At 37.9% G+C, this 25,649-nt stretch overlaps 1 protein-coding gene across 1 annotated transcript in view; it reads left to right on the top strand.

Annotated features, from left to right (window-relative positions):
* Positions 1–25,649, top strand: part of DLG2 (discs large MAGUK scaffold protein 2) — a 767,759-nt gene that overhangs the window by 253,652 nt on the left and 488,458 nt on the right. The gene's annotated exons all lie outside the window — the stretch shown is intronic.

The raw sequence follows: 25,649 nt of genomic DNA, 5'->3' as shown, positions 1-25,649 counted from the left end.
CTAGAATCCTCCAGGGAATGTCCTATGCTCTCTGGGTGAAGCAGTGGTATTTCTGCAGAGATCCAATAAGCTCTCTGCCAGGTTGAAGCTAGAGCTCTCTGAACACTAAAGATTTTGTTCAAAAGAAAAATATTTCACTAGCTACAAAATCTGCTTAGCATTCACAGACAACAGTTTATCAGGTCATTTGATGACCACTAAGGGCACCACCCTTGCCCACAACTTTTATAGATAGCTGTGCGCTGCATGTGCTGCATGAGAATTTTGATTCCTCAATAGCAATAAGAATATTTACTATCATGTCATACAATGAAGGGGGCGGGGGGGTTGGGTTTGGCCTTGGACTCTGTGGTCTGAGAGCCTTGGAGTTCTGAGATTCTACAGGTACCAGCAACTGTGTGTATTCAGGGCACATGAGAGCTTGGGAAGGAGGAAATACACTGAATAAAGCTTTTTGCATTCTGATTTGAAAAGACACCCTCTCTGTTATAAAAGAGAGAAAGGCAAGTATTGTGTGCTGGAACTTGTGGTTCTACAGGTAGGTTACCTGTATATATTGATGCTTAGTGAAAGAAAGGGGGAGGTGTATTCAACCAAAAGGGACTCCTAAATAATTGAAGTTGCCAAGCCTGAGTAAGTCTAAATATAAAGCACAGTGAGTGAGAGGCTTTTTCTGGCAATTCTGTTAGAAAAATAAAATGTATTCACACAATATTTGAATCCTATTTCAAACATTGATCAACTATACTATTATATGGTTTGAGGTTAACAAACTGTACAGATAGATAGTTTGAACAGTAAACCAAAATGTCGGGGTATTTATCTCAGGGTCCTGACGCGTCTCGCCTCTTGGCTTCCTCAGGGGACTGAGAGTAAAAGTATGTATTAAACATTCAGTTGTACAAATTAATAGGGGACAGCTGGATCAAAGCATCCCTAGGTTCTGAAACACATATGTTCACTTAGTCACTTTTGTTTTGCCAATCCAAAAGATATTAAGTGGTATTACTGTGGAGGTGGGGAATAATAATTTTCGTCTCCCAGCCTATTGGTGATTCAGTGTAATTGATGACTGTGAACCTGCAAACAAAGCGATACCTATAAAGACATGATTTGATACGTTTAGTGTGGAGGAAACAATTATTTTACCTTCTTAACCACCAAAGCAAGGAGGAGAAAGTAAGATGTTGCTGGCATCAAAGTATTAAAATCTGTTTTTTATTGCAACAATACAACTATAATACCACATACAGAAAAAGCTAAAAGCTTAAAATGATCATTAAATAATATGCTATCTAATCTTTGTTTACTGACGCGTTTTGTGGATGAAACCGCTTCTTCAGGGGCTAAGTAGCAATAAAACATATAAAACATCTGAAAACCAATACTATGCTATCACATATTTGTGACCAAGCAACATATTGGTTTTCAGATGTTTTATCTGTTTTCTTGTTACCTACCTCCTAAAGAATCAGTTTCATCCGCAAAATGCATCAGCAACAAAGATTGGGATAGCATGTTATTCAATGATCATTATATGCTTATATGAGAGCATCTTTTAGCTCTGTATGTGGTATTATATTTGTATTGTTGCAGTAAAAAACTGTTTTTTATTACTAAGATGCCAGCAACTCCCTACATTCCCCTCTTTGCATTGGTGGTTAAGAAGGTAAAAAATTGTGTGTTGTGTTTTGAGGATATGGCATTTTTCTGATCTACATTGTAAAGGGGGCATTTTCAATGCCCATAGTTTTGGAATGGGATGTCCAACAAGCTCATATAAGTGCAGTGTTCTCCCCAGACCCTTTTGGCTGGGCGCACCATCCGGCACTTTTCAGTAACAACCCGGCTGTTTTTGGGTGGTTACTGAAAGGCTGGGTCACAATACTGGGGCTGTCACCCTCCTATAGCTTTGCTCCAAATTTCTGGGGGGAACACTGTAGATGTGATGATCAGTACCTTGCGAACTTGAGACTGTATAGTAAAAATTACCAAGCAAATATATGGCTCCGCACCACACGGTGCCAATGCCATTGTTCCTACCCATGGTGGGTAAATTAAAAGCTATTTCTTTATATTTCAATCTATCCCACCACATTGCAATCTTTCTTTTCATGCAACAGAATAAAAAATAAAAACATTGCATTAATGCTGACAACGTTCCTAATAAATTGCCTCTAATTAATCAGCCCACACAGCTGTTCGGTCACAAAAAAAAAAACTGTATTATTTATAGTCGAGTGGTGCTCACTGTTCAGGCTGCTCTGCAGGCAAAGCCAAGCTCTGGCTCTTCCTGCAGTCTCTCCTGTCTCTCTCTCTCTGTCTAAGCTCTAGAATTATTCTCTGGCTTTAATCTGTCAGAGGATGCCTGGAAGTAAAGCTGGTCTCTGAAAAAAGGGAAGGAGCGGAGCCTGGCCATTGCAGTGGCTGTGGGTATCACTCCATGCAGATGTGCTTCCCAGTTGCTGGGCAGAGGACTACATCCCAGATCTGGCTCTTCTTCCAGTGATGCAATTGATAAATAGGTTCTTTTTTAGCCAGGGGATACCTTCTGCGATGGCATGCTGAGGATTTTCTGCAGGTTTTTCCACTATGGATTGCAGTAGCTGGTTGGCTGCCTCCCAAAGCTGCATTTGCAGTTTTCCAATGGAATAAAGACAAAAAAAATCTGATTGCTGGACGGGAAAAATAAAAAATCCAATCGCTCCTCATACAAACCTTGGGTGCTTTTGGCATGCCGATTTGTTCTTTATTACTTTTTTCACCTCTTCTATTTTTATTTAAAACTCATTTGCCCCTGGAAAGGGAATTCCTAACAAATTCTGCATCATCAGCTCTTTCACACCTGTATGGAACTGTGTGAATCCCTCGCTGCCTACTTGTGAATGGCATATGTTGCTAGCTGGCATTTCCTCCCTGTGACTTGGATGGGTGACTAGGAAGAATGGCGCTGCGCCGGCTGTAAATGGAATGTCCCCCGGTGTTGCAATTCAGCCTATTTTACACCAATGATTTGCCACTGCAAAGTTGCATGTACCAACAACACTCTGTCTTTGATGTTTGGCTGTAAGGTAAGTTGCAGCTCTTGTTTCTGTTCTGCAGTAGAGGTGAGCGGTTTGTTTTTGGTGATATCACCACAAAATGACCTATTGCTCTGTTGGCGAAACTTGTAATTGTCATATTGAGTTGCTCAGGCTTGCAAAAAAATAAAAAAACTATATTATTGGGGGTGTATTCAGGGTACTTTTGTTTGTGTCTTTTGCGCTTTTTTGTGGTATATGTGTACTGGCATTAAAGTCTTTTTGACTTTTTTGTCACTATTGGCTTTCTTTCTAAAGAACAGGAAAGTAAACTGATAATGGAACAGGTTTTGGATAGTTTACAGGAACTTCTATAACCCTCATTGTGCCCCCGAGCACCACCGCTGACTCCAATGAATCATTCCAAAAAATCAAAATTTTGAGAAAAGTTTTCAAAAACTAAAAGGTTTCACTTACTTTTTATGTCATAGTGTTGTTTACGATTGGCATTAAGCAAAGGCCTGGGGAAGATTTTCCGGCTCCTGGGTGTAGAAAAGGCAAACGGGAAATTTAGTTGGATGGCTCTAAAATGAGTAGCAGAGTTTGTCTGAATACCCTGAATATTTTATCTCTGGCATGTTTTAATTAATAATAATAATAATAATAATAATAAACAGGATTTATATAGCGCTGAAATATTACACAGCTTTGTACATTAAATAGAGATTTTAACATAGAAGACTCCTCATGGGGGTGTCTGGCACAGCTTCTCCTTCCACATTCATTCTTAATATGAAAAGCAGGAATAGTCTTTGCCAATGGGATGGCAGTAAGGTGGAGCTGAGAACACAATGTCAGCAATATTCAATCTAAAGTAGAGTGATTCTCCAAAGAAAAGAAAAGGGAAAGTTGTTCCATAAAACTGTGGATTGCTGTAACTTAGGTCAGTTTTTTGCTTTCTGTCTTTAGTAATTCTTTTTTTAGCAGAGATCCATTATATCATTATTTATATCAGAACTATCGGGATGGTACCCCACTGCTCCGGTATCTTTATCTCCTGATGATGATTGCTGCTGTGCATCATTTGTAGTAAAAGTAAAATATAACAGTACACAGTAAACCTTCAGCCAAGGATTGCAGCATCACATGTGGATGACGGTTCTGCTTGTGGAAACCTCTCAGCTGGTGCTCAGCACCTGTCAGAGTAAAATACTGCAGCATTGTGCTAGCAGGAACGCAAGCTAGTATTGTTATAGAGAGATGGATGGATAGATAGATAGATAGATAGATAGATAGATAGATAGATAGATAGATAGATAATGTTTATGGGGTGTCATCAATTTAAAACTGCAGTCACCCCATAACTCCCAAATGTCTTTTGAAACTGAATCCCCCTTGCCCACCTATTCCTAAATCTCTATAGGCAAATGAACTATTGAGTTGCCAACCTTGTCTGAATTTGTCTTGTGATTTCCTCCTGGGTCCTATTGAAACATGGTAATCCTGGAACCATGGAATGGTAATTCTTTTTCTGCTATCTATGCATTATAAGAGCTCATTTATTACAACCACAGAAATTCTGAGTCTATGTATAGTACCATATCCCTTTATCATGCAACAACACTATATAAATCAGTGGGACTTATAAGGTACAATATAAAAGTAAAATCAATCACTTTATTAGTATCTGTAGGTTCCAATGGAGTAAGATCACGGTGCTAATGTCATGCTATATTCCAGTTAGAGATTGCTAATGGATTTATGGAGTTTGACTGCACCTGCCTGGCAATTCTTTACCACTGAAGTTCATTTCCTTGTATCATTGGGCCTGATTTAATTAAGCTCTTCAAGGCTGTAGAAGATACACTTTCATCAGTGAAGCCGGGTGATCCAACAAACCTGGAATAGATTTCTTCAAAGTCAATTACTATTTGCTAGCAAATGTTTTGAATACTGGACCAGATCCATTCCAGGTTTGCTGGGTCACCCAGCTTCACTGATGAAAGTGTATTCTCTCCAGATTTGGAGACCTTTAATAAATCAGGATAAATCAGGGCCAATGTGTTGTTGGAATTTACATTGTTAGGTTTGCTGACCATACTGTACTTCTGAAGAAGCCATATTAGCAAAACGCGTTGAGCAACACACATTTTTTTGTAAAACTATTGGTTGAAGGATTGTTTGACAGTGCATGATATTATGTTTTTTTCAAGGGATTGATTCTACTTTTATATTGTATAATAAAAGTCCCAACTAATTATATAGTAATGGTATTAAGAACCTTTTTATATTTGTGGATAGGATTTCCCATGGTGCAGTTTGATTGAAGTTGATGACTTGTTATGCCAACAATAGTGTAAATGTTGCATGGGCAGCACTTTAATGAGAGTATGTGATCGATCTTGATTTTCGCTTGTTTGACACAACGGGGTCCATTTATAAAGCAGTGGATCTGATATTTACTAAACATTTCTCGGTGGAGAATCAATCACTGCCATGGACCACATGAAAACACATGGACCTGGAAGTTCTCCACCAAAGAATGTTATAGTGAATGCCAGATTCACCACTTTGAAAAAAAAAAGACCACTGTAAAACTTTGAAAGTGGCTTGTGAGTTCACCAAGGTTGGAGATGATCCATTAATAGATCATAGAATGGATCATCTGCTATTGGCTAAAATCAGTGACGACCCTCAATGAAATCCCGCGCAGAAGGACAAATGAAGGCTGGTGTTTCTGGCTAGCTCAGTGTATATGGAACGCTTGAATTTTATTTCTAAGCGTCACTTTGCTAATTTTTGCTCTCACACGTGTGTATCAAGGTAGGAATATAGCTGTGCTCATTTTGTCGCTTTGCAGGCTGTGTAAAATTTTAGAAAGTAGGAAAGGACATGAAAAGTACACAGCTGGCGTACTGCACTTATTAGTTCTAATGTCACTTCCAGGAACAGTAATTGCAAATCTGTATGGGGAAAGTAGACACAGCCTGTGTAGGAAAGCCCATCCCCTGCCAGAATGCTGCAGAGATGCACCCCTTCTCTCTGTGTGAAAGCAGCAATCTCCCTGCAGAGGTCTAACATGCCTCTTTCTGTGCTCTCCAATAATCAGTTGTGCTGATTTTAGGGCTCTAGGTCTGATTCAGCATTTAACATGTTTTCCTATTTATCTCAATGCACATGGGGCAGCCATATTTATTCGTTACTTTTTGAGTTTCAACAGCTGGTTACAGTTTCTCTTTCTTACGGGCAGGTTGAATCTTCCCCTTATATTATACCATATGAAAAAGACACTCGGTCAGCTGACTTTGCCCCAACACACATAAATATTGGATGCTTTTTGCTCTACACTTTTTATTCGGTGTCTTAACTGTATTAACTTAGGATGGCTTTCAGTTACCTGTACTAATGCGTGACAGGTCCTCTATTGTGCAGCAACGGCTATTCATACTGTTTGCATTTACTCTTGCAATGCATCTGCCCGCTCAGCACTTTTCATTTTCTCTACATTACAAAGAACTAAGAGGTTCTGCTTGGCTGCTTTTAAAGAGAACCTGTCTGCTTAAAATGGAATGTACGGTATATGTGTAAATGGGCAACATATCTTCTGTACTGTATAATGGATAAGTGGAGGACTTTTTTGGTTCCAGTTAAAGCTTATGTTTTAATTTGTTTATGTTTTAATTTCATTCAAATAAAATGTGTACAAAGTTACAAAGACCGTCATGTAGAGAAGGGTTCTTGCTTATTGTGTGAAAGCAGTGGTCTTGTTGCAGAGGTCCAATATACCCCCTGCTGAATTTAATCCAGAGCTGTCCAATCAGCATGAGATTCAACAGCTATTGGTAACATTTGGGTTTTTCCTGGATTTCCATTGCAACCATTTCTTTATATGGATACTTACTAAAAATAGTTGACCAGTGAATGTTTCATGAATATATGATAAATATGCTACCAAATGTTTTATATAGACATTCCTAGGGACCAATAATTTGTTAATAATTAAATTCAAGTCCATTAGTTACAGTTCTTTAGGCAAAAACACTCTGATTTCAAAGAGATAATAAACAGATACCTGAAGTATATATGGTACACATTCATCCGTATGTATTTCCAAAATGTTATTGATCTCTGTATAAGTCTCTGTGTAACTGGACATTGCTGGGCTACCTGTTCAGGCTTTCAGAGCACTTGCATGCAGGGCCAGTTTTGGAAGGAAGAGGGGTATATGGGCCAATTTCCAGGACCCTACCTTCTCTAGGACCCCAATTGACAGAATTAAAAAGATATAGAGCTGGAACATTGTGCATTTGGAGCCACCTCTTCACTTTGTCCTAAACTGTGACTGCTTGCATGGCTTGAGATATCAATAATTACACCCTTGGTTCACTAAGATAGCTGTAAGTGGGATATACTGAATGCTGGAGATTATCACAGGGTGTCCCATGGCTTTACTGTGAAGGTCTGTGATGGGGTGCATATAGCGCCCAGGCTAAGATGCTTTGTTCAGTAAGGGCTCCAGGGGACTGTGTGATAGATCTGCCGGACAGTTGGCTTTTATTAAAAGCTGGTTCTGGAGCCGGCCAAGTAAAAGTTGGGATCTTTGACCACCCCGGTCCCTGTCTTTACCCAGAGTTATAAAACACAGATGCCATATTTAAGAGTATCAACTGGGAGCTCAGTAGCTTCCCAATACTTTATGAAGGCTTAAGAGGAAAACATGGCAAGCAAGCTTTGTTTATGAAAAGGACTTTGTGTTGTATTATCTTATTAGCCAGGGATCTACCAAAGAAATAGTTAGTGATTGTTTTTTTTTTATATTTTATTTTTGTTCACATTGTGTTTACTGGCATCCTTGTGTTTATATAAAGCACCCAGCTTGAACTTTGTTTAAAGAAAAACTGACCGCGTGCTGCCTCATGTGAACTGCTTCAAGCCTATTGCTACAAGCAATCACAGCAAGCTCATACGAGATAAAGGTTTGTTTGCTAATAAACCTCATGTGATCATTATGTTTTAACCAACATTATGATCACAGAATCCAACCACGCTGATCCATAAATAGAGAATGTGAGCTTATTAGCACAACTGTACAGCTAGGAGTGTACACAGCTGTGTGATTCTATCTATGATAGGAAACATGGATTATCCTCCTAAAAGAAGTGCTAAGAAAATGAAATCTACCAATTATGGGCCAAGAATGCCAGCTGAAATCGGTATGCACCTGATTTTAGATAAATGATTTTCCTAAATATTAAAAAGAAAAAAACAGCAATAAAGTAAAATCTCATACAGACATGGTTCTTGCTCACACACAGCTGTGTTGCTCTGTGTATGTTTTCCGATGGCTGAAATATGCCTGACGCAATGCCAAGGTCGTTGGTTTTCTGTGTGCCCTACGGTGCATCCATTAACTTTATGGTGCATAATCAATAACCCCTAATAAGTTATGACACAATGCACAGATTGCTGTGCAAATCAATGTCCTCTCTGTATATGTAACTATTGTTCCAGACTATTGTGGAAGGCCACATTCTGCTTACATAGGTTAAAGAATTCAGAGATTGTCCAATGTCTATGTGTACCCAAGTGGGGGGATCAGTAGTGCCATGGTCCACCTTCCCCACACTTATGAGCCCCTTATGCGCCAATAGTTGAGCAGTAGTTTGGCACAAACTGAACGGGTTGGATCACTTGATCAGTACATTGGTCAATATTTGCATAACAAATGTTTATGGCTAACAGGTGTACATTAAAGAAGAAGTATTTTTATTGGTGTTTTGAAACCTTTGCTATATTTAGGACAGCATACTTGTAGATTATGGCACACACCTACCTCCTTCTTTGTCTAGCATACTGTTACCATTGCATCCCCCAGCAGCCTCATCTCTGCTGCTCTTCTGGGTCCCATCATGATTCTCTTGAGGCATAAGGCAGCCAATAATAATGTAACTCCTACACATTGCCTCCAGCATCTAGGTTTGTTCATGGAAATGTAGAGAGTAGAGCCGAGTCCTTAACTACATGGCACATGAACTTCCTGCAATGTATTTAGTGAATGTAAAGTCACCAGGAGCCTCTGAAAAGGTTGTAAAGCTAAAAGGACTTTTCATGGCTTGTCTGCCATAAACCTTCACCTCCTGGTGACATTCTATTCCAATAAATAACGTCCGCTTTAAACTTCAAGGGCAAAGTTTTGTCTTTGCTATAAAAACGGTATATCTTTGGCAGACACTACAGACAAATCTGAAAAATGTGCAATGCTATACTGGAGAAAATGTGAAGATTCCCTGTGCTGAGCTCCTTTGAGTCACTGACCCAGAACGAGAATCCAGACCAGGAAAGTCAGAGCTCATTTTTTTGGGGCACAAAATTTTGGAGCTACTGGATCAGAATGACAGCCAGCCAATTTAACAGAATAGCTCAGCAACACCTTTATTATATTCAACAAACCTTTAAATAAAAAGTGAAGATTTGCTTTCATATAGGGATTATCTAGAAATAATAAATTCCTGTGCCTGAAGCTTTATAATTAGTTTGTTTTCATCCAAGGCACCACTGCCTCTTATTTTGGTCATGTCACTACCATGCTGCTCATTGTTCTCTTTGCAGGAGAGAAAGCTGTACCTGAGAAGCTGCAGTGCACAAATTTCCCTGTTACTACTTTATTCACTTTGCAGATCTGTGCTTCATCTGCCCCTATTCGTCCTCCTGATCATCACCCCACCAATCATCAGAGCTCTGAAATAAATCAGTAAAGCCCTACTTTTCCACCTTCCTAACACCGTCATGGTGCAGAAAAAGTCATGGTATTAAAGTAATGGGGAAAAGGTCAATGGCAATGCTGGCAACCATTCCTTTGCATGTTACTTGCCTTTTATATTGACCAGCCTGCCCAGCTGAGGTCTTCTTTAAGGATTACTCCAAAATGATTTGATGTATTGAGAAAGATATAGGACGTTGGCAAACCCGCATCTTCTGTCATCATTTTATGTACATGTTTTATTTTTAGATTTCTGCACATCTCTGCACAAGAAATATTATAATGATCACGCAGTTGACTTTTCAAAGCATTTGACAGTATGAGCCATCTGCATGGCCCTGACTGGTATACGGCACAACGAGCCATAGGGCAATGTGTGGAGTTCAGGGAATTATGTAGTGCAGATTGACACCACTTTGAATGCATTTGACATTTTCTTGCTAACTAAATGATAGAAAATTGCATCATCAACACATTAAGATTTATTTGATCTCCTTTCTGTGTATTTCCTGTTTTTACAGAGAAAAATGAGGGTGTTGGTTATCCTGTGCTTTAGGGGCCTTCTAGTGCACCCATGTTACACTTGCATGGGATGTGACTTGCTCTGATTTATCTCCATCTTCTTTTAATTCATCTGGTGAATTTTATTTATATCTTCCATTGAGGAATAAAAGCATTTATATGCATTGATAGCATTTATATTTTTTTTTATTTGAGAATATGCATGAAATAAAACATACAATAAAAGATCAAGAACCTGCACACCCAACATAGATACTGAAAATTAAAATAAAACATTTGTAAACAATACATAGGCAATGGAAAACAATACATAGTGAGCCTGGAAGTATCAGTTACTACTAACCCCACCTCATAAACCTAATAAGACCATTGGGGGATCATTAGCAATCATTCTTATAATACATCATGATGTGTGTTCATAGGTTCGCATTATCTGATGTTTCATGGAATGGGATTGGATGCCGATAAAGGATTCCCATATCCAAGAAGGCTTTGATCCATGCCATGCCAAATACATGAGCCAGTTTCTCTTTAAAGAGCCCTGAGGTTGGCGGATTTGAATTTAGCTATTGGTACAGGATTGTTTTTTTGGCCACCAAAGAAAAGGTATATAACAGATTGTTGCGTCCCCTGGTAATTCACACTCCATGTAATAATGTGAGTGCTCCTAATAATGCCCATTTGGGGCATAATTGACTAGGTAAAGGGTGACGTAATTAGCTATGGATCAACAAAATCCGTTTATTTTAGGAAAATCCCAAGAAGGATGGTACAAGTCCGCCTGTTCCTGTGCACATTTGGGCCAATGGGGAAATCTATACTCCTTGAAGGATTTCGAAGGTCATCTCCCTCTACATGGCTGATGGTCATGAAGTTTCTAAGAATGTCTGCTTCTGATTTTGCAGGAAATTGGTCTGACCATGAAACAAGACCCACCCTTCGGTGGGGTTTAGGGTTATACTAATCATTTATATGAATTTTAATGCACACAGCTGCATGTAAAGTTTCTTCTTCTGGAATGAATAATCAAAAATGTATTTAGTATATTTAAACCACTAAGGGCTCATATGTGAGTCACTAAGTGCTCTTTCTGACCCACGATTAGTAACTGCATGGTTTTCTGCGCAGTAAACTGGAAGAGGCAATCCACACTGATACATACCATATTTGCTGGTTACCTAAAGAAAAACCGCATGGCTAAAAGCAATTTGTTGAATCCATCCCTTGATCTGCCGCAGTAGTGTGCAAGAAATGATTCCCAACCTCTCCCATTCACTTGAAGAACAATGGTTGATCGTTGTGGCTCACTCCGAGTCTGAAATGACCTTATATCTTAGGACTCAAGATATAGTCAAGTAAAGTCAAGTTGAAGTTACAGAAGCAGATAAGCAGCAAGGTAAACCTTGTACTAATACCAGCCCTTTCCCTAATCTATACCCTATTAGAACATTTGTGCAGGATGTGCAATATCTTTCGCTGTCCAAGGAGTGTGGCTGCTACTCATCTCTGCCAGCACATGGAACCACAACATAAGAACAGGAAGCTAATTTAATATTGAAATAGCATCTAAACACATTTAAAGCAAAAATCAGATACATATCATAACATGTGTGGATTATTGCAATTGGGTTATAAGCATACAAGTGGGTAGCTGCATTAATTTTCATTGCACTCCAATATAAAGTGTTAAATACAAAATTGTTACAACAGTTTGCCACATGCATTCTAGGTCATCCTTCTGTAGGAAAGGAAAAATGTAATAAGAATAGCACTTAGCCTAATTTCCCTTGTCCTTATTTGCCTTCCATTTTCTTTTTAATGCACACGTGAACCATGATTTACCCATTTGTGAACATGGTGCTTAATGTGCTCAGAAAGCCTATTAGGTTATGGCATACAGTACAGGAACACTTGGACTTGGTGCTGCATGACATATGTACCATAAACTCTCTTTATGACATTTAGTGCAGTGATTCTGACATTCACCTCCTATTGGAGAATTTTCTAGGTTTATGTGTTTTTGCTGAATCTCCATCATAAAACCTTTGGTGAATAAATTACTTTGTTTTTTTATAAATTACAAAAATTTGTTTTTTTTATAAAATTTTAAATCACCAATTTTTTTCTTGGTATATACTTTGTTTTACTTATTTTATTTTATTTTCGGGCCATGTCTGCTTAATATGCGTTAAAACTATTTTCAGCTATTGTGGCAGCAGCTTAACAAATAAAAAAAAACAGACTTAAAAATCCAATAAAACGGGAGCTGTGTAAATGGCACAACATGCTGAGCAAGCATTAATCTTGATAGGAATGTTTAATAAACTGATTTACATTATTTGTACAATGATAAGATACTGCAGACCATGGGTGATAAAGTAAAAAAGTAAATCCTTTAATCTAATTTTAATTTTTAAATGCAAGCAGGACCTAATCTTTGCTTGGTACCAGCCCCATGCAGAGTAAAGGTTAGGCTGTGTTAGGCTCTATAAACACTCCCCCAGCTTTATTTCTCTTGGATTTTGGTCTATATGGACATGATAGCATCACATAGTTGCTGCACATTTGTCCGCCTCATATCTATGATATGAATCTCCCATTCCACCACATCCCAAAACAGACCAATTGCATTGAGATCTGTGACTGTGACTGTGGAGGCCATTTGAATCCTGTGAACCTAATGTCATGTCCAAGAAATTAGTTTGAGATGATTTGAGCCTTGTGGCATAGAGTGGTATCCTGCTGGAAGATTGGGATACTTCAGTCATAAAGGGATAGACATGGTAAGCAGCAATATTAAGGTATGCTGTGGCGTTTAAATGATGCTCATTTGGTACAAAGGGGTCTAAGAAAACACCCCCAACACTATTACACCACCAGGAGCCTGAACCATTGATGCAAGGCAGGATGGATCTATGCTTTCAAGTTGTTGATGTCAAACTCTGAATGTCTAGGCAGAAATTGAGACATTAGACAAGGCAATGTTATTTCAATTTTTGCTCAATATTGGTAACTCCTTGTAAATTGTAGTCTCAAGTGTCTGTTCTTAGCTTTCAAAAATGGCACCTGGTGTGTCCTCCTGCTTGGCGTTCAGGGATCTCTCCTGAAGACCTTGGGTGTAACGAGTGTTTTTTTATCATTAATATCATCTGGTTTTCTAACATTTGTAATCCTGCCATCATCCCCGACATACATTAAAGAACACAAAAACAAAAAGATACAGGACTTTAATGGCATTGGATTTGTAAAAAATTATTGTATACCTTTTATTTCCTTCATTCAGAAACAACAGTTAAAATATACATGCCTCTTCCCTTATACCAAGTTTCAGGAACAGTTTAATCAACATTTTTAGCATATATGAGCTGGATACATTGTACACATTACATATGATGAGATCATCCAACGCATTTCACAGACTATGTCCGCTTCCTCAGGGATGTAATTGGTACAGCTAGTAGATGTATCAGCACTACAACATATACAAAAAATACAATAAGTGCATCAATTTTTCAATATAACCAAATTATTCGATACATACCAAAAGTTGTTACATTCACCAGTATGCTTACTCTCTTGGTATGAAGGTAGGCAAAAGGCAGAATTAAAATCACAACACATAAAGATGGCGGTGTCCCATATATGTTCTCCACAGAGATATTCAGTACTTCTTTGGGTATTATTGGTAATACTCACTCCATTATGGAGTGGTAATAAGCAATTATCTTCAAAAACTAGATTCAATCACTGTGAACCAATAAATATATAAGTGAGATGTTTAAAATGATCTGTATATATGTGTCTGTTGTTTCTGAATGAAGGAAATAAAAGGTATACAATATTTTTTTACAAATCCACTGCCGTTAAAGTCCTGTATCTTTTTGTTTTTGTATTAATGTAACAAGTGGTTATTTGAGTTTTAAAAGCCATTTTATTACTAAATCAGTCTGGCCATTCTCCTATAACCTCTGATGTCAAAAAGGCATTTTCACCTGAGTATTGCTAAACTCTGGATATTTTCCATTTTTTGGACCATTCTCTGTAAACCCCACAGATCATTGTGTAAAAGTCCCAGCAGATCAGCAGTTTCTGAAATACTCGAACTAGCCCTCCTGGCTCCAATAATCATGCCATGTTCAAAGGTACCTAAATCACCTTTCATCCCCAATCTGAAACTCACTTTGAACCTCATTATTGAGTAGCAGCCATGTGATTGGTTGCTTAGATATTTGCATTAACAAGCAGTTGAACAGATGTATCTAATAAAGGTTAGGTTTATTAGGTTTATGTATCTCAGCTGTTTTCCTGGAGTTTCATTTTATGTTTTCTGATTGTATATGAGCTGGATGTGCACTGTGAATTTTTTTTTGACCAACCTAGGACAGTTGTAGGAGTGGATCATGTTTTCCAGTGATTTTGTTGATTGTCAATCTGATTCTCTCGATTGAGGCCAATCCAATCGATACACGATATCTGTTATCTGCGAACGATCGTATAGCACCGATCCTGTACATACAGATAACGACCGTTCAAAGATATTGTACACACGTATATATACACACAGTATATATGAATATATATTTATATATACTGTGTGTATATATGAATATATATATATATATATATATATATATATATATATATATATATATATACACTCACATACACAATACAGCCTGTATCGATCAAATGTTCGTTCATCGCGCATGCTCAGAACATGCACGATCACTGAACGACCGTACACACGATAGATGGTCAACGTTCGTCGTCCAATCCGATCCGCTGGTCCGGTCGTTCATTTCCAACGACTATCCTCGTTCGTCGGCATTGTTGGTTACTTTTTTTACAAACGATTTTTGGCCAATCGGTCGTTTGACGTTCGTTCGTCGTTCATTTCCAACGATAAAAATTGGACGTGTGTACGCAGCTTAACACGCGCAGTAATATGATACATTTGTTACATTTTGCTTGCAGTGGATAAAAGAAAAATGTAACAAATGTATCATAATATTACTGCGCTGGAAAGTGTTTTACAGAGTAGGAGATATCATGTAATTGTAGGATATCCTGTAAAAAAATATATTTAAATAAACACAAACAATCAATAATTTAATTTAACATTACTTTTTATTTTTAACATTTTTTTTACATTTTTTATCCAAATTTTTACAGTAGAATCTTGTTTTTTTTCGGGTCAGGTCTACCCGAATTTGAACAGCCATTTTCGGGTCGAATATAAGAACAACCCGAATTCAAACACCAACACTAGTCTGTAACAATCAGCATTCCTTAGGTCAGATCAGAGGGGTCTTGATGAACCCCTTTTCTGTGCACAAGCCAGGAGCAAAGTAACTTTATTTTCTAAAGCTTTCTGTAGTAGAGTTTATTCAAGGCAAATAAACTACAAGGATGACAGGCCTTGGACCATGAAGGGATGGAGAAGTGCTGGAGAGGGGAGTGTAAAATGTTGGTTGCCTACAAGGATCACACGCCATGGAGCATGGAGTGCTAGAGAAGCACTTGAAAGATAAGCATAAAGTGTTAGCTGCATACAGGGGTTACATACTCCATTATACATGGTGGGTTTTCTGCAGTGCTAGCTATGGAGGAAAGAGGAGCAGTGGTGAGTGATGTGAGTGAAGATACAAGTCAGCCTGCTGATCAGTTACAATAATTTATGTAAAAGTTTTTATGTGTACTTGTGACCCATGTGCCTATAATCAAAAACAGCAAAATGCTAAATATTTGGACATTTGACAGATTTACTACTGTACATGTGATAGATTTTAATCCAAAACAGATGCACAATTAGGAAGTGGTTAGGGGAAGGTTTTATTCCATGTCACAGTGCTTCTTGTGAGCAACAAAGAGATGAATTTACAAATAAAGGTGTCTAATTATCACACATCTGTCTCACTGATCCCATTTAGCATTCCCTGGCTGTGTGTTACATTTGACAAATGTCCCCTACGTGCGTTACATTCTGCTTTTATTTTAAACATTATATTGCATATTGCACATTTACCATGTCAGCGGCTTTGCTGGGAGTGCTTTTCCTTTATCATTATATATACAGGGGACACATCCTCAACCATTAGTATTCATCATCAACTCAGTTTGCTGTGTCCTGCTGTGCCTCTTAGCTCCACTATTTTTTATCGGGGCACATTTTCGAGTGGCGGGAAGCCATGGAGTACAATTGATCGTTTTTTACAGCTGTGGTGGTTGGTCATAGAATATGTTTTGTCCTCATCATTTTCTGGGCACAATTCTGTGGATGTATCAGAAATCCATAGCTGGTCTTAGCACACAGCAAGATGCAGCATTACCTGAAAAGATTATTCTAAAGTTTCTCTTCCTTTAAATGGCTTAATTGATCATTGGTGCATGGAAACACAGTAGCAACAGAAACTCTATTTAAAGGGGAACGAAAAATTTGATGGCCATTTCATCCAACTTATGGACATGTCAAGGACATGAACCCTTAGGGTCCGTCAGCATTCTGGTTTGGACTCACAGTACTCCTGGACTAAGCATTTTCTCTACGTTATTATGTAAGGAGGAAGCATTTATAAATTTAAAAATGATGGGGGGTGAATTAACATAAAAAAAGATGTTAAGCTTTTACATGTTCAAGCTTATATAGGATAATAGTGGTTTGGCTTACATATACATATACTTTCAAGTAAACATCGCCCACACAGAGCATACCAATACAGATCGATCAGTGTTATACAGAAATGAATGTATAGTACAGTTAGCTTGTAAAAATAGGAAAACATCACAATCAAATGGATTACAATGGATTTTTAGTTGTCTGTGTGACATCTTGGGCTCAAGACTATTGGGGGGTAAAGACTTGTTGCCATTATTAGAATGTGAAAGTAGCTTTTACCATATACAAGTTGGTACAAAAAAGACCTCTAGATCCAGAAAAGCCTCAAAATCATAAAGGGATTAGACATCATGGAGCACCAACGCATTTCTTCTATACCTACACAAGAGGTATTATCGGTCCATGGGCAGCCTCAGCTGTCAGCACCGTCATACTTAATATTATGAACATGAAGTGGTGTTTTACATTTCAAAAACTCTCCCCTGAAGAAGCCAGGATAGGTGAAACGTGTCGGAGAAAAAGGAGACTAATAATGTTGTTAAGTAAAACACACTTATAGATATTCCTGATGAATCATACTTGATACACTTAGTGCATACCATACCAACTTTTTGAGTGTATAAATAAATTATTGTTCATTTTTTCTGCCAAAGAAAGAGGCCTCTTTTTACGTTTTATACCTTGTAAATGGTAAAAGCTACTTTTACATCCTACTTTTTACTTTCAGGGGTTGACAAGAATCATATCATAGCATATCACAGAACATAAAGTGGGAACCCCTTTATATGGTATTGTTGCCATTATTGTCTTTGGTCTCCACGCAGCTGTTCTGTACGGATTGTCTGTTTGTAGAGTCAACCATTTTGGAAAAGGCATGAGTTTGTTTTTCTATGTCAGAGGAACCCCTCTGGTGACTGGTTGGAAAGTGATCAGAATGAAAAGTAAGGACAGTTAATGAATGAAGCAAAAGCAGGGAGATACTTGGAACGCAGACTGCTCTCCAGCAAGTATCAGAGTAAAACATCACTAAATCTTGTTACAAACCTCCTGAGACTAGCAGTCAGAAGCAGCATTGCTTTGGATGACCTCACACTGCAGAAATACAGCTATGAGGCTCAAGGCATATGAACCACACTGCAAATTTGGTTCACATTGATTTTTTAAAATCCTTCTTGTGCACAGTATATATTCTTACAGACTTCTTATAATATGTCACTTTCTTGGATGCAATCCTCCCCTGCCAAAAATGATGAGATAATTTATCCCGGTAATCTTTTCCTGTCCACAAGGAGGGTATAGGGAGATAGGGGTGACATGGGGATTACAAAATGACTTAAAAAGGCAACACATGATAATGATGAAATGTGCATGTATTGAAAAGATGACAAATTATAATTCTTATGATTACTATTAATCATTTTTTTGCCTTGCCATACTTCATTTTTACATGTTAGGTTGGAATCTGTGACTTACCCATGCAAAAATTAATGGGTATGCACATTCAAAGGAATGTTGACCATACATGGGCAAAAACACTGAAAAAAGGTAATCTTGTGGATATGTGGCCAACAAATGGGCAAAAGCGGTAATAGGGGAGCCATCATGATAATATGTAGGCAACAAATGGGTGGTCATAGCACCATATGGAGAACTACCTGCCAATGTTTATCCAGAAAATAGAGATTTGTGATAAAATATTGGCAACAAAAAGCAGTACACAAGTAGTAAACATACAACCGTAGTAATAGGTGGTCAATAAACTGGTATTCCTTACAATATAAAAAAAAACCTAAAATGTATAGACAGTAAAATGTAAGGGCAGTCATAGCCTAGACTTCCTACCACCACCCCTTCTGCAAAGGCCTTCAGTGATATTCTTCTCTCTCTGACCACACATGTGTCTTCTCATTGAGAGAAGAACTAAATGAGGACAAAACACAGCCCTACCATTCTCAAACTCGTTACTCTTTTACTGTGTCAGCCTACAATCCGGCCTGCAGTGTGATTGGGGAAAATTTACTGGCCTACTGAAGACCGACCTAGTGATCAAATTAATAAGCCAAAGTCTCATGGCAAGTTCTGGAGACCCCCAACCATCCGAATATAAGAACCAAGGGGAAAACCAAAAGCCTAGATTGTTGTATTGACCATGTCGCAGGCTCAACCATTTTCAGTTATAACTCATTAATACAACTTTAAAAGTTCTTTAAAAGTAAGGAACTGAAAAGGAAACTTCTGCTAGGAAACTTCATTCTGCCAATTAAATCCAGTAAAATGACTTCAGTCGTGTTTCACAGTTGGTTGTGGGTGTATCATAAAGGAAAAAATAAGTTAATTAAGAAGTGAAAATAACAGGACAGTGGTGGAAAAAGCAAGAAAAGTAGTTTTAATTATTTCTCTAATTATCATTTTCATCCCCTGCACACAGTAATTATCACTGGTTAGGTCTAAAATGGTGTAAACATCTTCCCGCCCATACCAGCAGCCATTTTCATGCTGTAAAAATGAACTCCCTTGTGGGTTGCCAAGTACTACAGTCAACATTTGGTTATTACTATTTGAAGATGTGTTTTACACTTGTTTATTCCATTGATATTTATGAGTCTAGTTATAAATATTTCTCCCAAGATTTAACCAACTTTTACCCAAATTTTACATGCAGTTTAACACTGAATTCAGTTACAAAAATGTATGAATTATAAATAAGTTAACTTTTACATTTTATAATGATATTAAATGTAAAGAATGTGTAAATCTTTGGTGAAAGCATTTATAAAAGAACCCCTTAAAGTGTTTGGTTGTGTAAATTTTAAAGTAGATCTAAAGCTTCAACCTTCATTTTCAACAGAGTTGGGTAAAACCATGTTTTTTTTCCTTGCTGGGAAGGTGTAAAGTGTGCCCAGCACAAGGGCCAGTTTTGCGGGGGTCCCCAAGTCAATTCTGCACAGGGACTCACTGTTGGCTGCGTTAGTTACTGTTAAAAGGAAATCTTCTGTCATTATTAAGAAATTAGTGGGTATTGCTGTCTAATACATCCACCATAGACAAAGCAATTTTCACATCTTTAATATATGGGTCACCTACCTTCACAAGGAGTTCAAATGTCTTTGCTACATCCTCTGTCTTGTGAATGGACCATATGCTGGTCCCTCATATATAAAGGTGACTCCCCATATGGGGTGATAGATGATGTATAAGGTGAATGGGTAAGCTAATCTCACCTGTGGGTTTGGGACGTTATCAGAGAGGGGTCATTTGGGTTCCCTGGAGGTTTTCAAACCAGGCTAGCTATCCTTTTGAATGTCGAACTTAGGAATTAAAGCAAATTACCAAAATTTTGGTTATATATTTCGAAATGTTCTTGAAGGTCCTAGAATTCTAGCTTGAATATGATAATCTAAACTGTCACGAATCAAGGCAGCCAACAACCAGATCTTTTTATTCATTTGTATCAATGGAATGTTGGTAGGTTATCCTAATCCATTTCATCCATCTTCCAGGTTCTGCATGTTTGGAAATGCCTTGTTTTAGGGCAGTTTTTCTCAATCACGGTTCCTTGGAATCCATGGGTTGCCCCAGAGGTTGCTAAGGGTTCACTGAGCCATGAGTAACTTTTGCCTTTTAGGTCAGTTTAAGTGACACCAATTCCAATGGCCAGCATTGTAAGAGCCATTCTGACCAATGAACTATGGATATAGTAAATATAGCATCTTGAAGACCTGAAAGTTACTTTAGAGGTTCCTCCATGGTAAAAATGTTGAGAAAGGTTACTTTAGGGTCTGACTGTATTACAGCCACAGAGTACATATACGTGATTGTTTCTTCTGAATATAATCAACCTAACCTGGCATCCATTATTTTGTACCTAGTGTAGCTTTGGCTGATATTAACTACCTGCTGTGCTCAATGCAGGTCACATCACTTTCACAAGAGAAGTGCTAATTAAAATTTAACATTCACAGAGCAGGCCTCGCACAAGCTTTCTCTTTTATCTATGCATAAAGGCTGATAATATACTGTAGATAAATTCTAACACCAATACCAGTCTCATGAGTCCCAAACAAGCCCTAGCTTCTGAGGTTTTCTATCATGTCAATGTCACCAAATCGACTGGCAGGAAGCAGCCATCCTCATTTTTACTCTTGTGTCTCAGATAATGATCTTCTCGCTAACACATTGTTTAGATGTAATCAGGCACAATTATTGGTGCAATTATCACCGGCACGTTTGGGTGGACACATCTGAAGCTGAAACCACTTTGCAAGAAGATCTATCACACGTTTTACGCTCTGCCACAAGCCAACTGAGCCTTCCCATATCCCTCCTGGCAGAAGCCTTTATAACAACAAGGCTTTTTATTTTTTTATCTCATTTACCCGAAAGGCAAATTTGTTTATATGTGAAAAAGACAATAGACTGCAGTTTTTCTGGGCTCCAGTCATAGGAGGGAAGGATATTTTTATTTTTGCTATAAATACTCACCATGTGTTGCATGCAGAAAATAGACTGAAAGACTGTCAGGCACTGGGAAAAAAGACAGAAATGAGTAAATTATAATAGTGAGGCAAGTTCTACCCTGATTCAATGCATGCGTGTTCTATAGATTTGTGGACTTCCTGCAGTAAATTTTGCAAGCCACAATAAAAAGAGTAGTTCAATCAATCTAGCTATGAGGACCTTACAGAGCAGGGCAACACAGATAGAAACAACCTGGGCTCACACGTTTACATGAAGCCAGCAGATAAACCTAAGACCTCCAACAGAGCAAAGATTTGTTAGTTCCATGTATCTATTGATTTGAGGGTGAAGCCCCAGGGCCAATATCAAGGTCAATCAAATGGTGGAAACTAAATGCATACTAACCAAACAATGAGCACAATGGGATATTTAAAGCGGAAGTTAACTGCACAATAAAAAATTCAAACTTACCTTTAATGCCGCAGATCCCTCGATTGCGCTGGACCTTTCCCTTATCCCGTCTGTCTTCTTCTTGCTATGTCAAGGGGAGGTGCTTCACCGGGTGTTGCACCAATAGTACAAATAAGAAAAAGAGTACATCATGCTAAATAGATTACATGTGAAAGGCGCTGGGTCCCAGGTTCTAATCTCAGCAATTACACTATCTGCATTGAGTTTGCAGGTTCTCCTCATGTCTGTGTGGGTTTCCTCCGGGTACCCTGGTTTCCTCCCACATTCCAAAAACATGCAGTTAGACTTATTGGCTTCCCACTAAAATTGACCTTAGACTGTATTAAAGATATATTATACTGAAGTAGGGGCATTGGATTGTGAGCCCCTTTAAGGGACAGCTAGTGACATGACTATGGACTTTGTAAAGCGATGCATAATATATTGGCACTGTATAAATACTTTATTAATAATGATAATAAACTTATTGGTCTGTGGTTACTTGCTAATGACTTTGCTTCCTTTTTGAAGATATAAACCACATTGGCCCTATGCCAATCCATTGGTACAATGCTAGTGCCAAAATTAGAAACAATGGCTTTGAAATAACTGAGCTCAGCTCTTTGAGAACACATGGATGTGATCCATCAGGTCAGCCCTATATAAATACTGTGTAATAAATGTAATAATAATCAACACCTACTTAGGGTCCTGCATTGCATTTGAGAACACAGAGGGCCCATCTTTTTCCCTGGAGTATCAAAGAGCCACCTTATTTTACTTCTTGACCTTGTATGATTAAGACTAATTTTTTAGCCCAGGTTTTATTTGTTCATCATCAACCTACTTGGAAGAGCCAACAATGAGCTTAGGCTAGGTTCAGACCTGTACCGGGGTCAAGCAATTAAGCACGGCTTTAAAAGAACTACAGATTTGATAGCAGACAGCTTTAGGTGGCTCCCGGGAGGTAGAAGCTACTTGTACAGTCTCCCCCAAATCAGGGGTACACTGGCATAAGAATGCGGTTACCTCACTGCCAGGCTGAACATAGCCTCAGTCTCAACTCCATTCCTCCAAATGAAGTTATTCACTAGATCGGCTGTATCATTTAGGATTTTCACTATACGGTTGAAAGTTTTAAGTTTTAGCACACCTGACCATCACATTCATGTGAGCTCAGTTTGTGATTTGTTGACCCCCCACACACCTCACCCTTGTGGCTATTACCTCAACCAACCTCAACCAAGAGTTTGGTGTATGTTTAATGGAATTAGAGCCTATACAGTAAAAAAGCATTGGTGAGGTCTGCTATCAACAAAACTTTGTCCATACAGTGTTTGTCCTTAAATACTCTTTTACAACTCTATTGACTCATCTCTCCCAGGCAGATAATTCTATAGTGAGGAAGCTAAGAAACTAGCAATTTGGTACCAAAAAAATACATAAAAGAAACATAATAAAACTATTAATATTATTTTCAATAATTGGTCCTTTTTTAAGGAAAGATACAAGCTGAAATATACATCACAATAAAATAAATTTGCCCTTTAGCAAATTAATGGATCTGCTGTAACATACTGAAAAAGTAGACAATGTTCACCTACTGAGACCATGAATTGCAAGATTCATTTCTTCTCACAGAACCTCCATTGTGCAGACCCCATGCTCAGACAATTATCATCGTATTCACATTTCACTGATGTCTGTAAAAAATACACTGTTGCCGAAACATGGAAACATATTTTTAAATGCATATTTCCTGCTGAAACCTTTGCAGAGCAGCACAAAATGTTCAAGAAACCTTAACAAAAATATAATATAAAAACATGCAATTGCATAATGCGAAAATTCTTTGTTAAATTTGGTCCCCTCTGCCCCATAAAAGGGGTGCACACCCTTCTACTTTGAATTGATCCCCCTTTTTCCCTTCAGATTTGTTTTTTTTTTTCTACCTTGAAGTTGTCTCCTCTCAGTTTTTCCCTCATCTCCCTTGTTTATGTTTTTCCTTTTTTCCTGAAGAATTGTGCTCATTTTCTACCTTAAAGTGGTCCTCTTTTCTCCTTTTGGAGGTCACTTCATATTATCTTCCCTGAAGTAGTCTTCTCTTATCCGATAAAGGAGTAAAAAAATCTACTCCGATGAATAAGTGCACATCTTCCTGTACCCTAAAAGTGAACCTCTCATGTCCCCTAAAGAAATAATTCTGTATCTCTCTATTCTCCTAAAAATTCACACCTTTTCATTTAAAGAAGTATACAAGTCTTCTTTTCTCTTTCTTACGCTGCATAAGTGTTGTTTGCTTTTGAATTGTTTTAGCATATTTTCTACATTATTTCTTTTTTTAATTATAATTTGGTCCAATATAAATTTTCTTTTAACCACAGTTGATATACCAGTCAAAGTGTCAATTTATTTCTGCACTATACCTTTTATTTATCTGCTAGTAATTTAAAATGTGTATGAGATCTGTATCTGCTATTTATTTTGGGTGGGGGCTGTTGAAGTCACTCCTAAAAGGATTCTATATTGCTGGGTATTATGTTGGGATGTTTACCATGGTCATGCATAGCCAAAACTTTTTAATATATCATGGAAGCTATAGAAACCCTCTCAGTCTATCTATTTGTCCTGGTGACCATTGCCTAAAAAATAATGGGAAATCGAAAAAATTACAGTCACCAATGGTGAGCTTTATTCCTCCCATGAGGATACCCGTTTAATGCCAACTATCTAAGAGGGGATTTCCCCTTTGCTTATAGAGATTTTTTGTCACTTTGGCAAAGGGAGTGGAGGAAAACTTCCCAAATCAAAAAGTAAAAAATTAATTGTGGTTTAAGTTTTTCTTATGCTATCCAAATTTGTTTTAATCATTGGTTATGGATACAGTTGAAGGAGTCTATAAATCGTTTTCCAATACATTTTCACAATCCTTTCATCCTAGATCTAAATATTTTTCTAAAAAATCCTCTTTATTGTGGTTAAATCTTATGTGAAAACCTTTACAAATAGTTCTTTGTTTAAATTAATCCACTGTTTTATTTGTGAAATATAATAATTTAAGAATTATGTGATTTTGTTTGAATAAGTTTTATGGTTTTGATTGGGATAGACAGGGATTTCGGCAAGATTGTAGGTGGTGCATACCGTGTTTCCCCGATGATAAGGCAGGGCCATCAAATAAGACAGCCCCCCCTTTTTAGGGGCAGCTGGGGGCCTAAAAGATTTTTTATTTTAGCTGGGACTTCACTGTGATGTTTTTTTTTCTTTGTCAAGCCCCTCAGTTTCACATATATGGAAGTACTGTATATACTCAAATATAAACCAATACAACTTTCTAACATTCAAAAGAGTAATCAAAAGAAAAGCCAAGAAAATATTGTGAATAAATACATCCATGGTGTCTTATTTTTTAATTTTGGGGGAAATAAAATTACATGGCCTCAATCTTTTTATCTTTTTTCATCAGTCTGTTTATCTTTTTTTTCTTAAATTTTTTAGCTTCAAGTAGACATAAACCTGCCCTTGTACAAAGCATTTGGAATATGCAGTCCAGTTTTGGGCACCAGTTCACAAAAAGGACATTAATGAATTGGAGGGAGTGCAGGGAAGGGCGACTAAATTAAAAAAGGAATGGAGGAGCTCAGCTATGGGGAGAGATTAGCTGAACTGAATCTATTCTCCCTTGAGAAGAGACGTATAAGGGGGGATATGATCACCCTGTATAAATATATAAATGGTCCATATAGAGAACTCTCTTCCCAATTATTCACTTTGAGATCATTACAATGAACAAGAGAGCACTCTTTGCGTCTGGAGGAAAAGA

Source organism: Pyxicephalus adspersus, chromosome 1 (assembly GCF_032062135.1).
Source record: "Pyxicephalus adspersus chromosome 1, UCB_Pads_2.0, whole genome shotgun sequence".
Taxonomy (NCBI): domain Eukaryota; kingdom Metazoa; phylum Chordata; class Amphibia; order Anura; family Pyxicephalidae; genus Pyxicephalus; species Pyxicephalus adspersus.
This window is presented reverse-complemented; position numbering and strand designations above follow the sequence as displayed.